Here is a 6942-nt window from a genome sequence, read left to right as displayed (position 1 = left end):
CCTACAACACATTGTTAGACAGAAAAGAATCCTGCAAAACAAATGTTAGCACAGTAATAATATTATAATGCATGAGTAATATAAAAGACAGTAGAACTGTCTTGATCTCAACTTGGAAATCTTCCCGGTTTCTTCAGTTGGATCAGCGACCTAAGGTTGTTCTCTTCGGGGACCCGTCCTCACTGTCGCTCCTCCAGTTGTTTACTTCAACCTACCTACCAAACATGGTCCTCCAGACATGTTTGGACTTTGACTGCCCAGTGTCTGATCACCTGATCCACTAAGACCTTTCCTGCAATACTATATTAACCAACAACAATAATAGTAACACGGAATATAATGGTAAACCTAATCCTAGATTTACCGAGATTCGCTGGTTCGGTCGACCGCGCGCTGTCGATTGGAAACCATCCGATCAACCTTGCTTGGAGTTCACTACTCCAAGACTTCTCGTTACCTAAGGTTATCTCCCCATAGGTTTTTCACCACTTGGCTTCACTCACCATGACTCAGTATTCGGCTACCCAGGGATCAGGTCCTCCAGACCTATCCACCTGGCTTCCACGATATACCGAGATTTCCCTTGCCTCAGTATTCAGCTACCCAGGGATCAAGTCCTCCAAACCTATCCACCTGGCTTCCACGATATACCGAGATTTCTTTTGCCTAGCCTCCAACTAGGACTTCCCTTGCCTAGCCTACAACTAGGACTTCCTTAGATCAAGCTCCATACTTAAACATACTTAAACATATTTGTTTGACATTAAAACCTTGGAGGTCGATTGCACTAACAATCTCTCCCCTTTTTAATATTTGACAAATATGTTTAAGTTGGGTGTATTCATAAGATTTAGATTTCTAACTTAAAACCTTCTTCTCCCCCTTTTGTCATTCATAAAAAAGAATCCTTCATAAATTGATTTCTAAGGTATCCCTAAGTTTGGCACCAACAAAAGGACCCATAGAAGAAGAAGACAGTGGCCCTGGAAGAGGAGGAGAAGGTAGTGAACTGGGGTGAGGGGGAGAAGGACCAATGCCAGAGGTTGGAGGAGGTCTTGATACACTACTAAGAATGGAGGGAGGTAAGGCAGAAGACGTCGAATCAATGGTTAGTTTAATAGCAACATTGTGGGAGGATAAACTGGAGGACCTTTTACAGGGGGTCCTTCTAGCCCTCACTGCAGGAGGAGTAGGAGAGGAAGGCGGAGGAGATAGCGGCACCCCATAGTTAGCTCGGGAGCAGTAGCAACTGAAAGAATGGGTGGAATCAATAAACCTGGTCGCATCATGTTAAGGGTAATGTTGGGATAGATGCGAGTATAAGGCATAATTTCCTTACCCCTCTCACGAGATATCTTAGCAGGAACGATGGGAATTTGCTCCAATTCATAAATAATGATCGGAGCCAAGCTATTCTTTGAAACAAGTGTAACCTCCCGTCGAATAGTGAAGGGTCTCTCTTCCTCGGAAGATTCAGGCTCCTCAACAGGGACATCTTGAGGAGGAAGCAGACCCAGGGATGATGGGTTTGGATTAAGACGACGATTCTCTAATAGCCTTTCCCCTAGCCTAGCCAAAATTGACTTTGTCAACCCTGAGTTCTTATACATCAGAGCTGGGAAAATGACATCAATTGAAAAAGACAAAAATCATATGTTTTTTAGTAGAAACAAGTTAGAGATAACAAATTAATACAACAGAAACTAGGCAATTTGTTGGAACCCCACGATTGTTTTGGTGTTATTAACAATTTAAGTTAGGTCCTGTGTATTTTTAACATTGTGTCTAAGTGTGCAGGAGCTTAGGATCACAGGTAGTCAAGCGAAAGACACAGCTAGCGAGAAGGACGGCACGCGGTGCGCCCGAGGGACGAGACGCTGAGGAAGAGTACACCGGCGGACGAGAAGGAAGCGTGTGGTGATTCCGAGGGATGAGAAGCCGGAGCGGAAGACAACTCGAGAAGCAAGAGACGCAACTAGCGAGAAGGTCGGCACGGGGTGCGACCGAGGGACGAAGACTGTGGATGAGTACGTTGGCCGATGAGAAGGAAGCATGCGGTGATTCCGAGTGACTAGAAGCCGAAGCGGAAGCCTAGTCGAGAAGACCGAAAGTTGGGTTCGGGTGAGCCCTATTCCGGATGGCAGAGATCACCCAAGTGAGCGGAAGACTCGGACTGAGGTGAACGGAGCCGCAACAGAAGACCTAGACTTAAAAAAGTCAACAGGGTTGACTTTCCCAACCGGGGCACCCAAAACTGTCCGGGGCACTCGAAACTGTCTGGGGCGCCCGGAATTGTTCGGGGTGCCCGGACCAGTCCGGGGCGCCTGGAACCCTTCCGAGCACCCAGAGTTGACTTTTTGACCAGATCACGTCAATCGCGATCTGAACATTGGGGGATAAAGTTTAATCCCCCCAGGGCGCCCGAAACCCCTTCGGGGTGCCCCGACTAAGGCTATAAATACAGCCTTGGTCCAGAAGCTTTCAATCAACTCAGAAATTGTCATTCCAACACTTGTGTGCTTCTTTTAGAGTTTAACTTCTTTCTTTTTGCGCTTTCATTACTGTAAGAGGCTTCTCCGCCTGAAGGAGATATTCTTATGCGACATCTTCCTTGGATTAACAACCTCCCCGGTTGAAACCAAGTAAATCTCTCTGTGCCTCGTCTTTTCAGTTTTAATTTATTGCTTTCTTAATTTATGCAAGTGTTAGTTTAAGAAAGTCGAGAAAGGTTTTTCCTTTTTGTTTACAGGCTATTCAACCTCCCTTTTAGCCGGCCGCCGCGGACCAACAAGTGGTATCAGAGCCAAGGCGCTTCAGGAGGACTAATCGCCGAACCAAGCAACGATATAATGGCCGGACCAAGCATCTACTCGTTGAAGTTTGAAGGGGAATTCGCTAGCTGGAAAAAGTGAATGCTGGTATTCTTTAAAACTGATTTTGATTTAATGTTAATTATAGAATTCGATTTTACAGCACTGAAAGGTAAGGAGAAATACCACTGGACGAAAAAGGAGCAGACTGACTACGTGAAAAATGGCAAAGCTGAGTACCATCTACTAACTGTTCTTCTGCCACAAGAAGTCAACCGGATTGGCAACTACGACTCCGCGAAGGAACTTTGGGAGAAGTTCCTTGAGCTGCACGAAGGAGCGTCTGAAGCAAAACTTGCAAAACGGGATTTACTCCACAACCAGCTCACCAGCCTGCGACTTGGGGAAGACAAGACAGTTGTACATCTGCACTCAAGGATAAAGGAAATCATCACCGGACTTTCGAATCTCAAAGAGATGGTAAGTAACCGAAATTCGCTAAGGTACGCACTAAATTCCTTTCCTAGAAATTCAAAATGGGCCTCACTAGTAGATGTCTTTTATATTTCAAAAAACTTAGAAAAAATTACGTTAGAAGAATTCTTTTCTACATTTGAAGTGCGCTAATCAAGATGTGCAGGTGAAAAAGGAGCCTAAGAACAACGTCACCCTCAAAGCATCGAGAGACGAACCTGAGTCAGAGTCTTCTCTCGATGACGCGGAAATGGTAATGATGGTAAGACGATTCAAGAAATTATGTAAGTCTAGAACTATTAACCATTCGCAGAGTAGAAATAAAAGGACCATCCGCTGCTACCACTACGACAAAGAAGGGCACGTTAAGGACAACTGCCCCAAGCTAAAGAACAAGGACAAAGATAAAGGTAAGAAGTCGGTTAAAAAATGCAAAGCATTAAAAGCGACGTGGGACGATACGTCGTCTGAATCAAAAGTCGAAGCTTTCTCCGGACTTGCACTAATGGCAAGTCATCAAGACGACGACTGTGAGTCAAGCTCTTTCGAAATGAGAATCGATAGTATCGATGAAGGGGGAGCCACGTCGGAAGATAGCAGCAGATAAGGGGGACACACGGATGACGAGATCGACAAGGTAAGTCAGGTACGATCTCTTCCTCCCGATAAACTCTTTAAATTCGTTAAATTATTAACAAAAGATTGCTGCAAATTAGAAAAAGAAAATAAAAATTTAAAAGTAATACTAGCTAAATCTTGCCCTCTAGAAGATTTAGACAAATCAAAGTTAGAAAATGAAAAATTGAAATAAGAAAATAATAATTTGAAAATGTAAATAGATAGTCTAAACAATCATGCATGTTCAAATAAAACATATTTTAGAAAATACAACAATTTAAATTGGTATTTTCAATATCATAAGGGACAGATTAGAAATATTTCAAAGAAAAATGTCCCAAAGAAATTCCTAGTTAATCCAGTAGGCCGGAACCTATATTGGGATCCTAAGTCTTGTTTAACTTGAATTTTTAATCGGATTTAGAGCTTTCAGTAAGAAAATTAGACATTAAAATTTCTCTATGAGGCTTTATCTAAGGAAGTGGTTGTTGCTCCAATAACCAAGAAGGCCTAGTGCCTTGCCACGACCTGGAAGCCAAAATATTGAAATAAAATGTTTAATTAACTTTCTGATAAAGCATTAAGATTAAAATTTAAAAATGCTTTAAAAGGTTTTTTTTAAACATTTTTAAAATTTTTACTTAGAAAATTTTCTTACCTAAAAAGTTTTACTTAGAAATTGTTTAACTTAGAATATTTTTTGCTGAATATTATTGCAAACTTAGAATTTATTCAACTTAGAATTTTTGTTAAGAAAGTTAGAGACCCCTTCCCTGGCTTGGCACTAACGGTACTTGTGTTGCAGGCGGGAACAAAGTCCATTGGAGGTCAGCAGGAGCACCACACCCCCAACATCCGTCTCCCCGACTTTCGGATAGGATCACCTACTAAATTTAATCAAATGGTATAGGAAAAGCTCAACCTTTTTTCTTTTTTTTTAATACATTTATCGATATCAAATGAGATTTGTAATACAAATGCTTTATGCATGTCAATGAATCATTTGTTTCTTTGTTCATATTTAGTTTTGATGTGAACTCAAACTTCTAAGTTTTATCGTAAAAGAATTTCTAACGCCAAACTTTTTTTTTTTATGTAGTGTTAAAGCAACTATTGGGAGGTGTTGGATCGTGATGTTTTGATAGAGGGGGGGGGGAGGGGGTGAATATCGATTATAAATTTTCTTTCGAAGAGAGTTAAACACAGCGGAAAAATTAAGCAATGCTAACATAGACCAATTTTACTTGGTTCGGAGCCTGTGTCGACTCCTACTCCAAGGCCCGCACTCGTTGAGTGCTTTCGGTGGGCAATCACTAGCAATTCGAAATTTATTACAAGCTAAGTACAGAAAATGCTAATGAAAATAAAAGCAATACCGATAAAGGAATAAATCGAAAAGGAAAAGTGTGTTGTCGGAGCTTCGTTAGCGTCGCAGAAGCGCAGAGCAACAGAGCAAGCAGTAGAAGATCTTCTTGTCAGTTGTTGTTTTGAGCTCCACCCTTGACCCTCCTTTTATATGAGGCTCGGGGCACCCTGGATCCCTTCCGGGCGCCCTGGTGAGATGTGGCAGGTCTAACCAGCGAGCTCCATGTGGCGATGACGCGATCAGGATAAAATTGCCTCCCGGGCGCCCGGACCTGTTCCAGGCGCCTGGACCTCAGGGCGCCCCGACCTCCGGGTGCTCGGACTTCTGGGCGCCCGGAGGGGGGATCCCCTCCGGGCGCCCGGACCACCTTTCTCCAGAGATTCCTTCTCCTGTAAGAAAAGGTTAGTCCGAGACAAATATATAATATGTTTTCTGCAAAACAAAGTGTTAGCACAGTTTTATAAATTCAATATCAAGAGTATAACTTAGATTCCGTCTTTCCGAGACCAGAATCTAGTCACGATCTCGACTTAGATATCCGAAATGGATCTAAGCCGGATCGACGCCTAATGTTCCCTTCCCGGGAACGCGTTCTCACAGTCACTCCCTTCCAGTGACTTACCTTTACTTACCTTCCAGATGTCCGGTCAGCCCTTCGACCCGTCTGAACTTCTCGCCAGCTATCCGATCAGCCCGTCGACCTAGCTGGACTTCTCGCCAAGTGTCCGATCAGCCCGTCGACCCGCTTGGACTTCTCGCCAGCTATCCGATCAACCCATCGACCTAGTTGGACTTCTCGCCAAGCGTTTGGTCAGCCCGTCGACCCACTTGGACTTCGTGCCAGATATCCGGTCAGTCTGTCGACCTGTCTGGACTTAGCCTACACACTCGATCAGAGTGTTAGATAACGACACACCTAACTTAACCTAATTTGTCATTCATCAAAACCTGAGTTAGACCGTTAGTGCTAACCGCACCAACAATCTCCCACTTTTTGATGGAATGACAACCTGGTTAAGTTAATTAAAATATATGCAAAAATCAAGCATGATTTTTGAGGTTTTTAAGGTTTTAAGTTAGTTTTTCAAATTTACATTTGGTTGCTCTAACTTAACCACCTATCCCTCCCCCTTTGGCATTCATCAAATAAGGACATAATCAACAATACAGAGTACAACCAAAGTAAAAAAATTTTAAGAAATGATGTCAAGTTAACTTGGGGGAGTTTAAATTTTAACACATAGTAATTTAGCTTTTATTTCTTATCTTTTGTAACTTAGCTAAGTGTTGAAAAATAACTAAGTATTTTGAGTACTTTTTAAGGATAATGAACTCAATAAGAATTTTCCAAAAAGAGTTTACAAACTAATTTTCAGGTATAAGTTTAGGAAAACTAAGTTTTAGATAGACTAATTTTCAAATATAAGTGTTTAAGTTCCAAATTAAAAAATTTTAGGGGGCGTTTGGTTTGGAAAATATTTTCTATTTTCTATTTTCTATTTTCTATTTCTGTTTTCCGGTTTTCTGTTTCTGTTTTCCGAAAACAGAAAATGCGTTTGGTATGATATACTGGAATTCTATTTTCTGGAAAAGAAAATTGGAAAATGCGTTTGGTACGTTTATATTGAAAATTAAAAAAATTATAATAAAATGTAAAAAAATTAATAAAATTAA

The sequence above is a fragment of the Zingiber officinale genome, chromosome 3A, assembly GCF_018446385.1.
Source record: "Zingiber officinale cultivar Zhangliang chromosome 3A, Zo_v1.1, whole genome shotgun sequence".
NCBI classification, from domain to species: Eukaryota; Viridiplantae; Streptophyta; class Magnoliopsida; order Zingiberales; family Zingiberaceae; genus Zingiber; species Zingiber officinale.
Note: the sequence above shows the minus strand (reverse complement) of the source record.